At 38.2% G+C, this 19885-nt stretch overlaps 1 protein-coding gene and 1 long non-coding RNA gene across 2 annotated transcripts in view; both read right to left on the bottom strand.

Moving 5' to 3' along the window:
• The window catches only part of KCNQ3 (potassium voltage-gated channel subfamily Q member 3), a 446114-nt gene that overhangs the window by 352221 nt on the left and 74008 nt on the right, over positions 1–19885 (bottom strand). The gene's annotated exons all lie outside the window — the stretch shown is intronic.
• LOC127544461 (uncharacterized) lies at positions 9991–18102 on the bottom strand. The gene is made up of 3 exons (XR_007949448.1): positions 17681–18102; positions 13922–13962; positions 9991–11836 (listed from the first exon to the last, which is right to left on the bottom strand). It is a non-coding gene; the product is annotated as an uncharacterized LOC127544461 (long non-coding RNA).

Raw genomic sequence — 19885 nt, forward strand, 5'->3', positions numbered from 1 at the left:
GACAAAGAACAGATTAATGGCCATATCCCCACAGGGCAGGGAGACTTAAGTGAGACTCAAGGGTGGGGTGAATCTGAGGCAGCCTCAGCCCCACCTGAAGAGCAGGTAATTGACTTTCCTTCATCAACTCCACCCTCCGGGATGGAGGGAGGAGGGGTAGTGGGGGGGGCAGTGACAGCACCAGCACCTCCCCCCCAGCATCTAGCACCTTCCCCCCAGCATCCAGCACCTCCTCCCCAGCATCCAGCACCTCCCCCCCGGCATCCAGCACCTCCCCCCCGGCATCCAGCACCTCCCCCCCAGCATCCAACTGCTCCTTTGAGTAGATTGCAAAAGGGACTAATTAAGGCCAGAGAAGAAGGGAAAAATGTATTAGAATTTCAACACCACATTTTTCCTGTAATTCAACAGTTTAATTCTTCAGGTCAAGAAAGTAGAAGATACTCACCTTTTGATATAGAAATCCTCAAAGACCTGAAAAAAGCTTGCACTCTTTATGGGGCTACATCAGCTTATGTTAAGATGCTATTGCAAAATTTGTCTTTTGAAATCTTGACCCCTAATGACTGGAAATCGATAGCAAAAATATGCCTAGAACCTGGACAGAACTACTTGTGGCTTTCTGAATATAGTGAGCTCTGTAGGATACAAGCCCAACAAAATATTCAAAGTGGAGTTCATACTGCAATCACCTGTGACCTACTAACAGGTACAGGTCCTTATGCAGATGTCGCAGCACAAATTGGTTATTCTGTAGCAGCATATCAGCAAATTGCTGATAATGCTATCAAAGCATGGGCTTCTCTTCACAATAAAGACGACAAAGGGGGGGCCTTCACAAAAATAACACAAGGGCCAAATGAACCCTTCGCTGACTTTGTGGGACGCTTGCAGACAGCTATCATAAGAACAAATGGAGAAAATGCAATAACAGACATCTTGATAAGGCAACTTGCTAAGGAAAATGCTAATGAGGTTTGCAGAAGAATTATACTAGGACTGCGCAAGGATGCTCCTTTAGAGGAACTCATAAGACGCTGTGCCACAGTGGGCACAGGTGCCTTTTATAGCCAGGCTATGATGCAGACTTCCCAAAATCCAAACATGAGAAGACAGAATCCCTCTTGGCAAGGGACTTCCAGAGAGACTCGTAGATGCTTTCAGTGTGGAAAAGTAGGACATCTGAAAGCTCAATGTTGGTATAGAGATAGAATGGGAAGACAAGGTGGGAGAACAAGACCCCAAACCCCATGTCCAAAATGCAACAGAGGCTTCCATTGGGCCTCAGAATGCAGACAGATTCAGGGAAACGGGATGAGGGGCCCAGCCCCAGGGCCCAAGGCAAAAAACACGTGGGGCATGATGGCAGCCAATGGTGCACCCAGAGAGTGCCTAGAAGTCCAGTACCCAGACATGACCAATCAACCAGAAAGCCATATGATGGGAGAAGGGGATTACACAGTCAACCAGCCAGGAAGCAACCTGATGGCAGAAGGGAATTACAATTGGGGAGAATAGAGCTGTATGCAGCTGGGACAACTGAGATACCCCCTGGAGAGGTGAAATCTGTTCCTCTCCAGCCTATGGATCCCTTACCTCCAGGCACAGTAGGCTTGACCATTTCACCTTCTTGTATGTACAAAACAGTGTCCATCCACACACTGATGTGGGAAACTGGGGAATGTGTAGATAATATCCCAGTCACTAATACAGGTAGTCAATGTGTGACTTATCACCCAGGAGACGTAGTAGCATCAGGGTTACTCATACAGAATCCTAATAAGCAGCCTCGTGATAGTCACCCAGGTTCTGACTCCAGACCACAAAAATCAGAAATATACTGGACAGCAGCAGTAACGGCTGACCGACCTATGCTCACAATCTATATAAATGGCCTACCATTGGAAGGATTGGTAGACACAGGTGCGGATCGTACAGTTATTAGAGGTGCCAGTTGGCCCAGTCACTGGCCAAAGATTAAAGCAGATACCTATATGTCTGGAGTAGGAGGATCAATAGCAGCTGAAGTTAGTGCTGCCCCTATGAGATGGACTTTTGAAGGCAAAACAGGAGTTTTTACTCCTTTTATAGTTGAAAAAATCCCCATCAATCTGTGGGGAAGAGACGTTTTACAACAATTGGGGTTAAAAATGAGTACTTCGGTTTTTTAAGCAGGGCTGCTGTTGAAGGCCTGCCAACACTTTCACCTATTCCTATCCAATGGAAAACTGATACACCAGTGTGGATAGAACAGTGGCCCTTAAGTAGCGATAAAATTCAGGCCTTATTAGATATAGTACAGGAGCAGCTTGAACAAGGGCATTTACAACCTTCTCTAAGTCCTTGGAATTCACCAGTGTTCGTTGTAAAAAAGAAATCAGGAAAATGGAGGATGCTCACTGATTTAAGAAAAGTGAACGAACAGATGGAAACTATGGGAACTCTTCAGCCTGGACTTCCATCTCCTACTCAGCTTCCTAGAGAATGGCCTCTTTGGGTTATAGACATCAAGGATTGTTTCTATTCCATTCCTCTGGATAAGGAGGATATGAAGAGATTTGCCTTTTCGGTGCCCAGTGTCAATTTAGCTGAGCCTTATAAAAGATATGAATGGACGGTTTTGCCACAGGGTATGAAGAACAGCCCCACTATGTGTCAAATGTATGTTGCTGCTGCTCTTGCTCCAATAAGAAAAGCATTTCCAAAAGTTATGCTATTACATTATATGGATGATATATTGGGTTGTGCACCTGAGGAACAAATTCTAGAAGCATGTCTACAAAAAACCATAGAAACACTAAGATACTACAAACTTCATATCGCTACAGAAAAAATTCAAAAGCATGCTCCTTTTCAATATTTAGGATATGAAATATATCCTAAGGCACTTACACTACAAAAACTGTCTTTAAGAACAGAGAGGTTGAACACCTTAAATGATTTCCAAAAATTAATAGGAGATATCCAATGGATGCGTCCAGTATTAGGTTTAACTACCAATCAATTGCAACCCCTATATGACATTTTAAGGGGAGACACTGCTTTAAATTCACCACGCCGGCTTACAAAAGAAGCTCAAGAGACCTTGAGAGAAGTTGAACTGGCTTTATCCAATGTAGTTGAGAGAGTAACTCAAAAACCCTTGGAAATATCAGTTTTTGCTACAAAAGAAGCACCCACAGCAGTCCTTCATCAAGGAGACAGTGTGATAGAGTGGGTGAACCTCCCAGCACAACCAGAACAAAGCCTTACGCCTTACCCAGTGCTTGTGGCTAGAATTCTATTAAAGGCCATTAAGCGAGCAGTACAATTATCTGGGACAAGACCTGACAAGATATATACCTTCTATACAAATGCACAAATTAATGTATGCTGTGAAACCATCCCAGAGTGGCAGATTTTATTGGCCATGGCTCCAAATTTTGCACATGGATCTCCATTAAAGATAACCAGACTACTGCATAATTGGCAATGGATTTTTGAGGAGAAGGTTTCTAAGGTTCCTCTTGAAGGACCAACCATTTTTACAGACGCAGCCAAACAAAATATTTGTGCTGTATACTCTCATGATCTAACTGTAAAAAGAGTAGTCAGAACTCCTTTTCAGTCCACTCAGCAGAACGAATTATATGCGATCATGCTAGCTCTCACTTATTACCCAGGCGACATAAATATAATATCTGATTCAGCCTATTCAGTAGGTGTGGTACAAAGAATTGCCACAGCCCAAATAAAATTTGCAGCTTCTAATATATATCAGCTCTTTAAGGAACTTCAAGAGCAAGTGAGAAAGCATCCAGGAAAGATTTATATCCTGCATGTCCATTCACATAGTGGACTTCCAGGTCCTATTTTTGATGGAAATTCAAAGGCAGATAGCCTTTTAACTATGTTGGCCAGTACGCCTTTATTTCAGGAGGCCCAGGAATCCCATTCTAAATACCATCAGGCTGCTCGAGCTTTGCGTTTACAGTTTGGGATTACAAAAGAAGAAGCTAGGAGCATAGTGAAAAGCTGTACAGCTTGCCTTCCCTTCCACGCTCCTACACTGCCTCCAGGGAAGAACCCTCGTGGTTTGAGACCCAATGAAATCTGGCAAATGGATGTGACTCATTATAAATCTTTTGGTCGTCTGTCTTTTATCCACGTTGTGGTAGACACCTTTTCAGGATTCACTTTTGCCATACCAGCAGCAAAAGAGACAGCCCGAGTGGTCACTGAATTCCTCATTCAAGCATTCGCAATTATGGGTGTGCCACAAGAAATAAAAACAGATAATGGACCGGCATATACCTCCAAACATTTTGAACACTTTTGTGCACAATATAAGATTCTACACACTACTGGTATACCCTTCAATCCTCAAGGTCAAGCAATAGTAGAAAGAAGAAACAGAGACATTAAGACACTCCTCCAAAAACAAAAGAAAGGAGGAGCCACGGGTAACCCTAGAGAACTTCTAAATTTAGTTCTCTATACCATTAATTTTTTAATCTTTGATAAAGATGCACTGGCTCCAGCAGACAGGTTTTATAACCCACCAGAAGAGCAGTGTCCAGTGCGAGCAGCTCCACTATCTTTAGATAATCGCCAGGTGATGTGGAGAGACCCAGAAAGTGGTGAATGGAAGGGACCAGATAGACTAACTGCTTGGGGGAGAGGATTTGCTTGCATCTCTACAGGTGGAGAAGGAATCAGATGGGTGCCTACGAGCCGCATTCGCCTTGTCCATCGCAGAAAGATGGAGCAGACCCTTGAAACAAAGGAGAAGACCCAAGAAATATCGGGTGGTTCTGTTGCTGATTGTGCTCATAAGAATTATTAGATTCCTGGCACATGAACTAATGGACAATGGAATCCTATTGGACTGTTTCTAGGACTTATAGACATGTGTAAATTTTCAGATTGATTCTTGTTATTTGTTACATTACTACTAGCCTGTGTTATATTGCTATGTGCTCATGTAAATTATGTATAATGCCTCCCATATTGATGGATTTATGTATACCATGTATATCTGTTACAAAGTTCTGGCCCATATTGATGGATTTATGTGTACCCCCTCAGAAACCCCCTATGTTTTAAAACAAAAGAAAGGGGGAGATGTTGGAATCCTTACTAACTGCTAAGTAATTAGAGTTGATCTAATCTTACAAGAAGTTGTTTTGGCCAGAACCTGAAACAAGGTACTAAGTAGAACTAATCAAGACAAGGCTTGTGTTCCCACCTTTACTCAAAGTCCACACCTTAAAGCTCTTTGGGCCAGAGAGCACTATGGGAGAAAACCCATAATCCCATTCTCTCAGAAGGTTCAGATATAAGGCGAGACAGCCATTCCAGAATACACATTTTTTCCTCTTGGCTGGCTGATCGCGCTAGACTCGAGAGAAACGACTCTGCTGCAGAGAACACTTTTGACGGACTTCAGTGGAGCTACGCCAGAAGCCCTCTCTCCGCGGCAAAAGTGTGGCTGGGCTCCCCAGAAGGAGATAAGAGAGATCTTCCATCTCTGTTGGAGGCAGAAGAAGGCAGAGGCAGAGGCTGAAGGCAGAACCTTTGGATTTGGAGACATCCGAAGGGCTCTAAGCCTCTAAACCGGCTGTCCTCTGAGAACAAACTCCAACATTTGAACTCTAACACCCCACCTCCAACTTTATAGCTTCAGAAAAGACAAGTTAATAGCCAATAACTACCATTTATATTGTGCTTTAAGGTTTGAAAAGTTCTTCACAAATATACTTTCATTTCATCCTCACAACAATGCTGGGAGGAAGATGTTATTATGATCCCTATTTTACACATAAGGAAACTGAGCCAGATAGTGGTTAAGGAATTTGCCCAAAGTCACACAACGAATTTAAGGATGAATCTGAACTCAGATCTTCATGACTTCGGGTTCAACAGCAGGATAACCACTTCATGACCTAGCTTTAAATTTGGAAGGGATCTTAAAATTCACATAACTTAAACTCCTAATCAAACATATGAGGAAATAAAATTTCAGAAACATTAAATTGCTAGTCCAACATTACCTAAATTACAGAGCTGGGATCCCAAACCTTGGTATTTTAGATGACAAGTATATATATTTGTGTATGTGTGTGGGCAGTATACTCTTGTGTGTATATGTGTGTGTGTGTGTATACAACTATACTTGTATACTTCAAAATTCTATAAACTGAGTTATTGTTATTAATATTCTAAAAAGCACTGACTGGCCTAAAAGTCAAGGAATTTGAGTTTAAATCTCACCTCTGGCACTAATTTCCACTATGGTCTTGTACCAATCCCTAATCCTCTCCAACGTCAGTTGTTTTTTTTTTTGTTTGTTTTTTTTTATGTTAAATGGGTTGTTAGGCACAGTAAACACTAAGAGCTCTTCTAATACAAACATTTTATAATTCTATGATTCCATCAATATAAACCAATCAAGCCCATCACAGCTTTCTATGAGGCAAATTTTCCCTCCTCAGCAGGGAGCTGAGTGTAATAATCCCTGGAATCTATATCTGCTTTTGTTAGGCATCTTTGTCCATCTGTTATCTCCTTCATCCCCACCACATTCCATCACAGAAGGAGCAGATAACGTTACTCTTTTTTTTACAGTTGAAAAAAGTGTGCTTAAATTTTCTGAGGGGGGAAATAAATATAATGGCATTTTAAAAGCAAGGGAGAAAAGAAAGAGAAGGGAGGAGAAGAAAAGAAGAGTAAGCACTAGAAGGACAAAGATTGGGGGGAGAGAAAGAAAAGAAAGACATTTTTTGAAAGATCAAATATGCTTTCCTGGGAAACTAAATAGGAATGATTTATGAAAGGAGAGAGGGAAGCTAAATAATAAACCACAGACTTGAGGCAAGTGTATGTTTCAGGCTATAGTCATCAGCTCAAGTCTGACATTATCTTCAACCACAAAATGAAAACTTCCAAGGCTGTAAATGTCTAAAAATGCATGCTTGCTGGTACTATGTTAACTGTTTTAAGGAGCCCAAGCTCTAGCCCAAAGTAGATGTTAAGATTTTTATCTCATCCTCTCATAAAACATAATTTCCAAGACCTATTCAAGTGAAACAAAACAAAACAAAAAACCTCAGACAGAATACAGAGAACAATCTCTCTCTTTCTCTGTTTAAACATACACTTTCTCTTTCTGAATCTCTGTTTTCTTTTCATTAAAATGAGGTTGAACTAGGTAACTTTTAAGTCATGGGCTCTTTTGGTAGTCTGGTGAAGAATATGAACCCTTTCTCAAGATAGTATATTTTAAAAGTATAAAATAAAATATATATTTATAAAGGGAATCAGTTATAGAAATTCAGTTATTAATTATAAACAAATTACAAATATAAACAGATTTACTTTCTTCAAGGTAAGAACCCAGAACTCTGGACTAGATCATTTTAAAAGTCCTTTGTACTAACAACAATGATTTATGAATCTATGACTATATTAGGAAAACATTCAAGATCTTTCTCTGCCTCTGTCTCTGTCTCTGTCTCTATCTTTGTTTCTGTTTCTCTTTCTCCCTCTCCCTCCTTCCCTCCACCCTTTCATCAATTTTCTCTCTCACCCTCTTCTTCCTTTCTTCTCTCTCTCTCCATCTCTCTCCCCTTAATCTCCTTCTCTGCTTTCCTCCAATCTCTCTCTTGGTACATCTATCTGTGTATAAAAATACATACACAGACATATATCCATAGCATCCTGCTGGGTAAATTTTCATTACTGAAGTCACAGTGTAGCAATAAAAACCCTTTAATGAGTTACAAAAATAGCTTTCAATTCTGTAAACCTAAGTCTGGGATTAGGAGTCATCTCTCATTACTGATACTTCTTCCTGGGGCTATGCATTTGGAAATTTTGCTTCTTCATAAGAAATGGCTTTTCTATAAACCAGTAAACAAGCAGCTTAAGGAACCTAGTTCTTTATCTATCTTTCAAGGCCCTTCTGCTCAGAAGAGCACTATTCCTTCCAAATCCCACTCGCTCTCCTAATCTATCACTCCCGTTTTTACTCTCACTGAATCAGTTCATTCTGGTTCCTTCTTTTATTATTTTAGATATATGGAATGAAGAAATTAAAGACACTTTAATTCAAAAGGCTGTGCTGTTCCTACAGCATTCTTATAGGGATTTTATATGACCATGATTCATTGACCTTATGAGTTCAGTAGGCTCTCAACTGGAGCCAACAGGCAATAGAAAACTGCAATGTGAGGAGACTGGTTCATTTTGTAGCAAGAGTGAACAACAACAGTTGAGCAGCCTAAGCATTGCACTAGTATTTAAAATATGAAAAATAATGCAAAGGGAAAACTCCAGTACTCAGTGGAAGAGGAGAGAGAAGGGAAAATATTCTATGGGAGACAGAGAAGAAAAGTTAAAGATAAGGATACATGTATGATAATCTACATAAACAAAGGGAATATTCACTCTTGTGAGATCATAGATAGACTGACATAATTCACTTTAAACTTCCTGAGATTCAATTTACTCATCTATAAAGAAGGAGATTACATTATATGATCTCTAGGGTTCTTTTAACTCTAAACATAATAATAATAATAATAATAATAATAACAATAATATCATCCTACATTTGTATAGCACTGAAGGAGATAAACATGTCACATACACACAAATACACACACACACACACACACACACACACAAACACACACACTAAGTAGCTCCCTATCACTTCCAGTATCAAATACAATGTCTTCTGTTTATCCTTTAAAGCTCTTCATAACCAATCTCTCTCAGACTTCATACAGCTTATTTCCCATTATGTACTCTTCAATTCAGTGATACTTTCTTCCTGGCTCTTACATGAACAAGACACTCCATCTCTTGGCTCCAGGCATTTTTTCTGGCTGAGTGCCATGCCTGGAACACTTTACCTCTTCTAACTCTGCTTAATGGCTTCTTTCAAATTCTAACTAGAATCTCATTTTCTATAAGAAGCATTTCCCAACCCTTCTCAATTCTTTCCTCTTTTCATAATTTCCTATTTATCCTTATACATATTTGTCTGCTTATTATCTTCTCCATTAGATTGTGAACTTTTTTAAGGCAGGGACTATCTTTTGCCTCATTCTGTATTCCCAACACCCTCTTGACACAATGCCTGGCACATATTAGGTACTTATTAAATGTTTATATTGACTGATAAGCTGAGTCACTAAAGCACCTTAATTATATATGCGTATATATAAATATAAATTTTTATTTTTATCAATGGAAATGACATTAAGGAAAATGCATTCCTATATACTTTGTGATACCTAAGGACCACTGTGTCTCTGCAGTTGACTTGCAGCATCCCTCAGAATGAAGAAATGCTCAAATACTCACGAGCTAATAAAGCTAAGTTTCAGCTCCACAGTCATAATTAGAGTAGGGCAATCAAACCTTTGCCCCTACAGAGTGGCAATGTCCAAGGATAAGGAATAAGATTTGCTTCCTCCATGTATGCTGCATCACTCCCAGTACCTTGTTAAAATGGAACCTTTTTCTCTAGACCCACCTTTCAGAGTCACTCTATTTGCCCTAGAGTTTGGAGGAATCAGAGTTCTTTGGCTTACAAGTTAGATTCTCTTGGGGGTGGGCTTCCATCACATGACTGTGCCCATAATACCTTTTCTGCTACTTTTCCTCACCTCATGTGAATTTGTCCCAAGCACACAAATTTCTAGTTATTGCTCTCCAAGCTCAGGTCATTTGCTGGCAAATATACTCTTTACTATAGTTCCAAGTTCTGGCATTGTAGACAATAATCCAACTATTCAATACAACAAACATTTCTGGAGCACCAGTCATGGCTAATGAATTGTGTTGGGTAATATGTACTGAAATGGTAAAACTGAATGTGATTCTTGCCCTCAAGGTGCTTATAGTCCAGTGGCAGGAATGTGATGTGTGCAAATAAAGTATGAGATAAGGCTGAATTTAAGTAGAAATCATTAGAGTCAAAGGAGAGATCCAAACCAGGTGTTTTAGGAAAAGTAGACAAAAGAGAGATCTTTATTAGTAAGTTGCCTAACAGACTGTAAGTGGCAGGCACAAGTTGTCAAAACCAAGTCCTCTGACTCCAAATCCATTGCTCTTTCTTAACACTGTGCTGCTACCCACATTCATGTCTCAAACGAAATCACAGTGGGCCTGAGTAGAAACCAAAATGGTTATCAATAAGGAAAATCAGGACTGGTACAGGAAGACAGCTCAAGAATTCAGGATTATTCTGGGTTAATTTAATTATGCTCCCCACCTTCAGCCACAAGTACAGTTTACACTGAATATGTTCATCCAGTTTTAGAACCACTTTTGAGAAGGATAAGTCAATGTAACTGTGTGCTTGGCCCTTTGTTAACTCTGGTCCAATACCACGATGACTAAGTGATGGACCAGGTGGTTGATAGATGTGAATCAGGCCATTCATATCTAGATGCAATAACTTAATTAGTAAGAGCACTGTACTGAAGCCAGGGAACTGAGTTTGGCCCTCCAATAAGTCAATTCATTTTCATCTGACCCTTGGCCACAAATTATACTCATAATTACAGCCAAATCTTGAAATTGTATCCATGAGAAAATTGTGAGAAAAGAACAATAAAGAACAACTCAAAGCACAGAACAGTAACTTACACTTCCATATAAGGCCTTAATTTTTTTACATAAAAGTGTTTGCCTTACAATAAATCTACAAAGTGAACAGTGCAAACATTGTCATCTCCATTTTATAGGTGAGGAAATTAAAGCTCAGAGATTATGCCCAGTGTCATAAGTCAATATTAAAATCTCATCTTCTCTAAAATCAGTATGCTAGATATTATAGTACTATTATTTCCATATACCAAGGATAGCATGATGGTATTTACATAGTTATTTCCTCACAGATCCAGAGATTACTTTCTCAGCAACATCAACTATTTGGAATACAGCCAATGGCTAGAAAAGAAACAAAGAAAAACAAAATAAAAAACTTCTGAGTAGCCAGAACAGAGGCCAAAAAGTCTATGCTAGTAGTCATTGAAAAGCACCATCCTTGGCATTCACTTACACCCTATTTAACTTTGGTTTTAGATAAAATTGATGATGTGACATGATCTGATCTTCCAGTTCACAGTAGTTGAGAATCAGTAAATCAACAGCGATTGGGAAGATGCTAGAACTTGGTACAATGACAATAACATGAGTCAATATGTGATATATTAACTGGGAAAGAAGAAACAGGACAATCATAAAAGGCAAAGAAAAGGATTCTGAAACCACAGTAACCTGGGATCAGTCAATGTAAGGGCAAACAGCTCAATACAAAGCAACAATCCACAAGAATGCTCATCTTTGCTTTAGGGTACAATGCAAAAATGGATGTCCAAAAGGATGACCCTTAACACTCAAGAAGAGCTTAATTATGTTTAATTCATGCTGTTTGGAAAAACAGAAAATTGCCTCATCTACTTGTGAAAGACTTCCATTTTCAGTGGTTCAAGGAACAGAGAAGTTTTTGGCATTAAGTTGTCCGCTTCAGTTATATGGAAGACTCAGCAGCTTTTTCCTTGACGTTGAAGCATAAACCAGGTGTCAGGTGTCGCTGAATTAACATTACATAGGTGTGCTAGAAGACCAAGATATGCAGCCGTGGCCTCTTCCCTCCAGGAGCTTATAATCTAAAATAGGTTCCAAGAACTCCCCCAGTAGAATGTAAGCTCCTCGAGGGCAGGGACTGTTTCACTTTTGTCTTCGATCATCGTGGTTCAGTGGATTTGAATCTTGCCTCTGCCACTTATTGCCTGTATCATCTTGGACATTTAAACTCTTTAGGCCTCAGATTTCTCCTCTGTAAAATGAGAAGTTTGAATTAGACAGCCTCTAACGTTCCTTCCAATTATATGTAAATTTATTAGCCAATTCCCAGCACCAGGCACATAATAGGCACTCAATAAATATATTCTAATTGAATTGAATTGAAAGTCAGAAATCAGCAGAGTGTTATGGGGAGAAGAAAATGTCTGAAAAGAGAGTCAGGAGACCTGGGTTCTAGTCTCTGACCACTTATAAATCTATGTGACTTTGAGTAACCAACTTGCTGACCTTCAGTTTTGCCCTATAGGACTTAAGCATTGTTCTCCCCCTTCTAAGCAATCCATTATGAGCATTATTTCTTGTTGAAAAATTCCCAGGTGAAATTAAGGAGGAGAGTCTTCTCAAAGGGGGAACAAAAATCTTGAGCCAAAATTTGAGAGGATACAAGGATAAAAAAAAATGTAGAGCAGCAGGGATATTGAATCTTTGTTTTATAGTGGAAAGAGTATTGTCTCTGGCAACAGAAGTCTCTGGTTCAAATTTCACCTCTAACACTAATCAAGGTGAGCTGAGATTCCCTGAGCCTTAGTTTCCTCATCTGTAAACTGAAAGGGTTAGATGCTAGACAGCCCCTGAGACCCATTTCAGTTTTAAGTCTGATTCTGTGATCTTATCCATCACTGGACTGGAGAAAGATAAAGTTTGTAGCAAAAAATGTCATTGATGTCCAAGTGAGATAATGAATATAAAGATTATTACAAACCATAAAGTCATTATTAATTATTATAATTCATTTTTTCAAGACTTCATTCCAGTTCCACATTTCATGGAGTTCTCTCTGACTACTCCAGGGCATACTCACCCTTTCTTTTCTAAGTTTAATAAAACATTCATTGCCTGGCTTCTGAGCAGGGGTAGAGTGAGGGACATCATTCAGTTTGGAGGAATATCATTTAAATATATATCCTCACCCCAGGACTTACCAGTTATGTATATATCATTAAGTCTCTATTCCCTCATCTGAAAAAAGGGAAATAATACTTTTATAACCTTTCTCATAGGACTTTTGGGAAGGAAGGAAGAAAGGAAGGAAGGAAAAAGAAAAGAGAAAGAAAGAAGAAAAGAGAGAGAAAGAAAAAAGGAAAGAAGAAAAAAAGGGAAAGAAAAAGGGAGTGATGAAAGGAGGAAGAAATGGAGGAAGGAGGGGAAAAGGAAGAAAGGAAAGGAAGAAGGAAATGAAGGAGGGAGGAAGGAAGGAAGGAAAGAAGGAAAGAGCAAAGGGGGGAAGAAAACAAGTATTCATTAAATGCCAACTCTGTGCCAGGCAGTGTGCTAAATGCTTTACAAATAAGTCTCATCCAATAATCCTAGAATGTAGGTGCCAAGTGTTTTGTAAACCTTAATGTGCTATAAAAATGTGGTGATTCATTTTATTTTGTATTTTAATCTGTTAAAAGATAAGCTCAACATCTATCCCACCTAATCCTAAAACTTTGGGCAAATCTTTTCTTTGGGTAGGGGAGGTGTTCTCATTTTCATATCTGTAAAATGAGGTTGGCCTAGATGGCTATGGGCCTTTTCCAGATCTATGCTGAGTGTTTCTTGCATTTCCACAATGCTTAACAGGAAACCAGGCACACAGAGAAAGCTTGCAATAGATGTCAATTAGTCATTTATTTGCACAATAACTCAGCTTTATGTCTGCCATTCTGTGGTCCTATCCTAAGAGGATTTCCTTGTTTTCTTTTAAGACTAGTATCTTCCAACTTGGATTAATCCTCAACAGGAAGCATACTTCTTCATGAGGCTGTTTATCATCTCTTACATTGGAAAAAAGGGGCAAAACTGTATATGATCATTAAGAATAGTCATCCCCAACACCTCTATAGTAGTGTTTCAGGTCAAAACCATTGTGTGTATGTAGGTGCACAGTAATTAAATACAGATGGATCCTGCAGAAGCTTATATTCCTTTTTCAGAAATAAGCTTGCTCTCCAGGATCCTTTTTAAATTCTCAGTTACACTGGATAGTAACAAATTCTTGTGCAATATATGATACTGGAAGAGCACTGGATATGGAGTCAGAACTTTTTTTCCAAATCTTGGCTTTGCCACTTACTCGAAAGTTGACACTTCATCTCTCTGGATCTGTTTTCTCATCTGTAAAATAAAGGGATTGGACTAGATAACCAATAACAGTCATGAAACCAATGAAAGTAGGGTCCAAGAGAAACATTTTTGGGGACTAATATTCAAATCACAGCATTAATGCTAAAAATTTAGTCAAAATAATGATGTCTTCAACTTATCTTTGAAGTGGGAAGCCCCAGATTAATAATAACATTAATATTTCTACATTTGGTATTTGAGAAAATGTGTGCCTTAGAAATATCATTTGATCTTTACAATAACACCATGAAGTAAACAGTGAAGGTATTATTGCTATTTTATATATCAAGAGACTGAGGTTCGGATGTTAAATAAGTAATAATAAGAACTAGTTTGGAGTATGGGTTCCAACATTTCCTTGAAAAGGGTGAATTATTCATTCCCTTTGGTCCAACCATATCTGGAGTATTTTGTTCAATTGTGGGCACATTTTTGTAAATATATTGAAAATTCTGAGAGGGAATTAGAATAGCAAATGACTGAAGATTCCCTTGAGGACTAATTGAAGTAATTGAGAATAATAAACCTGAAAAAGAGAAGATTTAGTGGAAAGGACATGATAGAAGTTTCAAAGTCTTTAAAGAGGTTCTATATCCAAGAAAGAACAGGGTCGTCCTTGGATCTAGAGGATAGAAATCTAATCATTGGGTGGAAATTGTAAAGAGGTAAATTTAAACTTGATGTGAAGAAAAAAATTCCTAACAATCAAAGTATTCAAAATAAAATAGATCATTTCAGTAGATGGATGATACTCTCTTAGTTATTTAAGCAAAGAGTAGATGACTACTTGTCAGGTGCATTGTAGAAGAGATCCCTGTTCAGATATGGATTACATTAAGCAGCTTCTAAGGTCACTTTTAATTTTATAATTATGTTACTCTTATTTATTGTATGACCTTGACCAAGTTACTTCATTATTCTGAATGTCAGTTTCTCCATCTGTAAAATGAAAGAATTAAAACAGATGATCTCTAAAACCCTAGTTCTATGATTAAATGAAATTGAATAGAAAATATGACCAGTCTTTGAATTGCAGGGCAGACCTTCAAACAAAAGGAAGAAAAAGAATAGTCACTTCTCTTCCATCTAGTAATCCAACTTGTCATGTGTTTGTATGGTTTAACAATAAACTTTGCCTGAGACATTGGGATGCTCCCAGTGACTACTTGGGACTCTAAGATTGGGTAATTTTCAAGTGAAGCATTATTTTTTTCAATTTTAAAAAGAACAAAAAAAATTATGAGTAGGATGAAAACTTCTTTCCATTTTTTTTCTATTGCTTTATTGTCTTTCCTACCTCATTGAGAACTGAATCCAATATCTTGCTGTGGTAGCCAGTGGAGAGCAAGATGGGAGAAGCTGGTACCATCTCTATACTATCTCTCCTTTCATCTTCCTCAATCTAGTGTTGACAAAATTGCATTGAAGAAATAATATACAAAAGGCTGACCAGAAAGTTGAAGGATCAACATCAACCAAATATTTCCATTGTTCTGATACTTCAGTTAATCTGTGTCATTGCATGTTCTTAAATTAAATTGATCACAGCTATTCATGTATTTTCATCTAGGGCAACTGTTTTCATGTCTTCCAAAGAATCTTTCATAAATCATTTGCTGTAATGGGCACCAATCTCTAGTTTTTTTTTTAATTTGTTTGTTTTTACCAAAGCATCACAGGGGCTGTTTGCAATCTCGTTTTATTCTCACACAACATAACTAGTCCATGCCCCTTCATCTCTTCACTGAGATCTTTTAACCCATTATTGAATTTAAATCATTGTTGACAATGTGTTAGAGTATATTTAGGTTCATCATATATCTTTTCAATGCACTTTGGATCATCTACCAATTAGAATATCAGCCATGACTCTATTTATAAACAGCAATATGGAATCTACTGGTGATGAGTATGATCATTCCTATGACCTGAAAGCTTCATCACTCTGCCAGTAATGTCTGAAACTAGACACCAATCTTCCATGCAGATAGATATTTAGCTTTTCTTCCTATCACCACCACCCCCGGCCAACCCTCCTGCCAATATTGGCATAGAGGCAAAATTCTAATCTCTCCATTTTTGGCATGAAACCCAGTCTGTACTTCTCTTAGCATTTGACAAGGATGAAAGGACCAGCTGCTGGGTTGGCTTAGCATATTCTTTGTAAGCCCTTACCAAAGTAGTAAGCCCAGAAAAGTCCAGGGTCTCATGGTGTGGGCTGTCTAAATAGCCCTTGGCCAAGCACCTGATATCCTCAAAGATATAATAGGAATAATGAGGGAAATAATCAGTGGCACAAAAAGTTGATTTCATCTTAAAAAACAACAAACCACAAAAAAAATCACAAACCTTCCCTGTATGGCTTGCATAAACAATAATAATAAAAACAACCAGGATTTATATAGCATCTACTATGCACCAGGCACTGTGCTAAGCACTTTACAAAAATCATCTAATTTGATCCTCACAATAACCCTGAGAAGCAAATGATATATTATTATCCCCATTTTAAAGTTGAAGAAATTGAGGCAAACAGAAATTAAGGTGATACAACTAATAAGAGTTTAATGCTGTTTCAAATTTGAACTCTGTCCACTGCACAACCTAGCTGTAATATTATATTGATCATGGAGTTCTCTGCTTTCATTTGAAAATTCACCTCTGAAATACCAGCTTCTTCTCCAAGAGCAGTTAAGATTCTGATTCTGATTTAATTAGGTGTTGTAATTCCTTAATGGGAAGTAGTGTCATAAAGAAGAAAAAAGTACTGGATTATTGTACACTGAGATATATTTCAATTATGCAATATACTCCTCAAAATCTGTTTGTTCATCTGTAAAATGGTAATAATTTAAAAAACCTCCCACTGCAAGATTTTCAGGAGAATCATATGAAATAATGTGTTTCCAGGGTTTGATAATGTCAACATGATGATAATGATATTAGTAATAATAATCAAAAACAAGAACAAAAGTAATATATAGCTAACTAATAAATATCTAGAATTTAGCACTGGGTTCGGAGTCAGGAAGACCAAAGTTCAAATTTAGTTTCTGATACTTATTAGGTGTGAGATGCTGAAAAAGTCATTTAAACTTCTTTTTTCACCAAAAAAAAAAAAAAACTTTATTAAGGAAGCACTTTAAGGTGCTGAGATTTGAAGCACAAATTGGGTTCAATGGCCATGACATATAGTTCCATGAAGATTCTTTGAGAAATGCAACTATTGTCATAACTACCCAAGGGCCTTCTATCATTAAGTGAGATTTTAAAAAAAGGAAAAATGTTCATTAACCAAAGGATGCCATCAATGATAGCTGGAATGTCTTGCTTAAGGTTTAAATTGAACAGGGATTCCCAGTACATAGTGAGTTCCTTTCAGATACTCCTTTATGCATAATAATGAGCTCTTTGCACCAAGATCCAGGACATTACAGGAAACCAGATGAACAGGAAAAAGATTATGACATGTAGTTAAATGACCAGTCTGTTGAATTAGTACTTCAGTGAATAGAGATATATATATGGAGATAAAGAGGTGGAAAGTTTTAGAAACAAAGAAACATAAATTTAGATATGAGATAGACATATTTGTGGATGGACAGTTAGGCCTAGAATGGAATAGGAGGAAGAGAGCAGAATGGGTTCCATCTGGGAGACTTCACAGAAATTTAATGATAGCAATCTGTTCCCCACTGCAAGTACTTACCTTTTAAATGCCTGTCCTCCCAGTGATGCTCAATGGATGCAAAGAATGGAACATCACAGTCTCTGAGGAATAAAGGTTGCAGGTCATCCAAAACAACAATGAAGAGTTAAATAGCATGACAAGTGAGCAGAAGCCTATGTCCATTAATAGGCTGTGTTTGAGAAGTAACCTAAACCATCACATTGAGGAAATAGATGATAAAAAAAAGAAATAGGCTAATCATACAGGGTTCCATTCTGAAGGCCCAGATATTCAAGTAATAAAGAATGTATGTGGCTGGTAGGGGGAGAACAGAGAGAGACAGAAATAGAAGGAAAAGAGGAAAGGAAGAAAGGGGGAAAGGAGAAAGGAAGGAAGGAAGGAAAGAAGGAAGGAAGGGAAAAAAGGAAGGAATGGAGGAAGGAAGGAAAGAAGGAAGGAAAAAAGTAAGGAATGGAAGAAGAAAGGAAAGAAGGAAGGAAAAAAGTAAGGAATGGAGGAAGGAAGGAAAGAAGGAAGGAAAAAAGGAGGGAAAGAAGAAAGAAAGGAAGGAAGGAGGAAAGGAGGAAAGGAGGGAGGGAGGGAAGAGGAAAGGAAGAAAGAAGGGAGGGAGCAAAGGAAGGGAAAGAAAGAGGGAGGAAGAGATTGAGGGAGGGAAGAGGGGGGCAGGGAGAGAAGGAGGAAGGGAGGGAAAAAAATGCAGTTGAAGTATTGGAGGCATGAGGAAGAAGATTTAGCAAGCCAAGACCTAACAATGGATTTCATCACTTTGTTGAATACCAGGGTATTTTAAGTATGTATTACCATTTCTCTACCCATAAACAAATGGAATTGTTAATTATAGGAGCTTAAAGGAGAGGGAAATAGAGAATATGAGACTAGAAGTCTCAGTCCTATTTTTCATTCTGTCACTAATTAATTGTATGACCTCTGGTAAGTCACTTATGCCAGTTGGGTCTTAGTTTCCTCTTGAATATAAAATATGAAGGTTGGAGAATCCTAGATAAATGGTGGAGTAAGAGGTATTTAAGAACTTAGCTCTCCCCCTACCACTTCAAACAAGTAGAGCCCACTTCCCCAATAAGAAAAACCAACAATGACAGGAAAAAGAAAATTCAAAGAACCTCCAATAAAAAAGTAATATCCAGTATTTATATAATGCTATTCAATTTGCAAAGTGCTTTACAATTTTTTTCTTCATCATAATGGGAGGTAAATTCCGGTATTAAACCCATTTTACAAATAAGGAAACTGAGGTAAATAATGAATAAGTGATTTGTCCAGGGTCACAAAGTAAGAACCCTGACATAGGATTTGAATTCAGATCTTTCTGATTCCAGATTCACTAGATTCCAAATTCCACTCTAACCACTGTGGCACTTTTGAAAGGGGAAGGCGAGAAAGAGGAAAAGGGAAGGGAAAGAAGAGTAAAGGAAATCAGAATAAAAGGAAGAGGAAGGGGCAGAAAGAGGAAGAAGGAAGTGGAAGAAGGAAAAGGGGGATAAGAGAAAGGAAAGGGGGAAAAGAGAAGGAGAAAAGTAGAAGACAAAGAAAAGAAAAGAGTCTTAGGAACTCATGAAGGTCTAATAGCAGGGAAAGGAGAGTGATTTTAGAAGGCAGAACTCTTTTACCTTCATCTGGAACTTTTTTCCTGGTCAAATTGACGGCCTTTCCCACCTATCCCAAGATCCAAGTTCTACCCCATCCCACCTTTAATAAAGAGGCATCTCCCAAAGTCTAAAACTGAGTGTCTTAAACTGCAGCTGCCAAAGTCACAGAGGCACCATTGTAGAAGGAAGTGTTAGAAGTAGGAGAAATGTGTCAGCATCATGCTAAGTGCTTTACAAATATTATTTCATTTGATCTATGATCAAATGAAACCATGAGAGGTAGATACTATTATTATCCCCATTTTAAACTGAAAAAGCAAAGGCAAGTAATTTGTTCAGGTTCATACAATAGATTCTAGGCTAAATTTGAACTCAGTTCTTTCTGATTCCAATTCTAGCACTCTATTCATTGGGCTACCTAGCTGCCTCTACTTATTATTAAGCTCAAAAATCTTCAGTTGCTCCCTAATATCCCCCTATGAAATTAAAATTCTTTAGCTTGGCATTTGAGGCCCTTCATAATCAAGTATCACTCTACTATTCTAGCTTTATGTTTTATTAATCTCTGTATGCTTTTTATAGGATCAAATTAGACAAGTATGTACTCTGTAAACAT

The sequence above is a fragment of the Antechinus flavipes genome, chromosome 1 (genome assembly GCF_016432865.1).
Source record: "Antechinus flavipes isolate AdamAnt ecotype Samford, QLD, Australia chromosome 1, AdamAnt_v2, whole genome shotgun sequence".
In the NCBI taxonomy this organism is placed as follows: domain Eukaryota; kingdom Metazoa; phylum Chordata; class Mammalia; order Dasyuromorphia; family Dasyuridae; genus Antechinus; species Antechinus flavipes.